Source organism: Sinocyclocheilus anshuiensis, unplaced genomic scaffold, assembly GCF_001515605.1.
Source record: "Sinocyclocheilus anshuiensis isolate Anshui unplaced genomic scaffold, SAMN03320099.WGS_v1.1 C31581698, whole genome shotgun sequence".
Taxonomy (NCBI): Eukaryota; Metazoa; Chordata; class Actinopteri; order Cypriniformes; family Cyprinidae; genus Sinocyclocheilus; species Sinocyclocheilus anshuiensis.
The window spans coordinates 1-417 of record NW_015599533.1 but is presented as its reverse complement, the minus strand read 5'-3'; the positions used below and the strand labels follow the sequence as shown (position 1 = coordinate 417).

The window sequence follows — 417 nt, the reverse complement described above, 5'->3', positions numbered from 1 at the left end:
GATCGGGGACGAGCAGAAGCCCAGTTACACCCAGCACATCCCCGCCAATACCAAAGTGATGCTCATCAGTGATATTGGTGAGGAATTTGCATAAGACATGCTCAAATATTTCTAAACCTTTTCAAATCCAGTGAATATTGACGTTTTTGTGCACATGTAAGATGGAGACGGGCGCTGTGAGCTTGTCGTTGGCTACACGGACCGGGTGGTGCGGGCGTTCAGGTGGGAGGAACCTTCTGATGCTTCAGATTTGAGTTCTGGTCAGATGGTCTTACTGAAGAAATGGCTTCTGGAGGGTCAGGTACTGAAGTAGATGCATCAGACATCAGGTCAACATGAAGTCAAACTATTATAGCCTTTTCTTCTGCTTTCACCAGGTTGACAGTCTCTCGGTTAACCCAAGTCCAGAAGGTCTCC

At 47.5% G+C, this 417-nt stretch overlaps 1 long non-coding RNA gene across 1 annotated transcript; it reads left to right on the top strand.

Annotated features, from left to right (window-relative positions):
- On the top strand, window positions 1–417 carry LOC107682102 (uncharacterized). The gene is made up of 3 exons (XR_001633364.1): window positions 1–77; window positions 162–301; window positions 378–417. It is a non-coding gene; the product is annotated as an uncharacterized LOC107682102 (long non-coding RNA).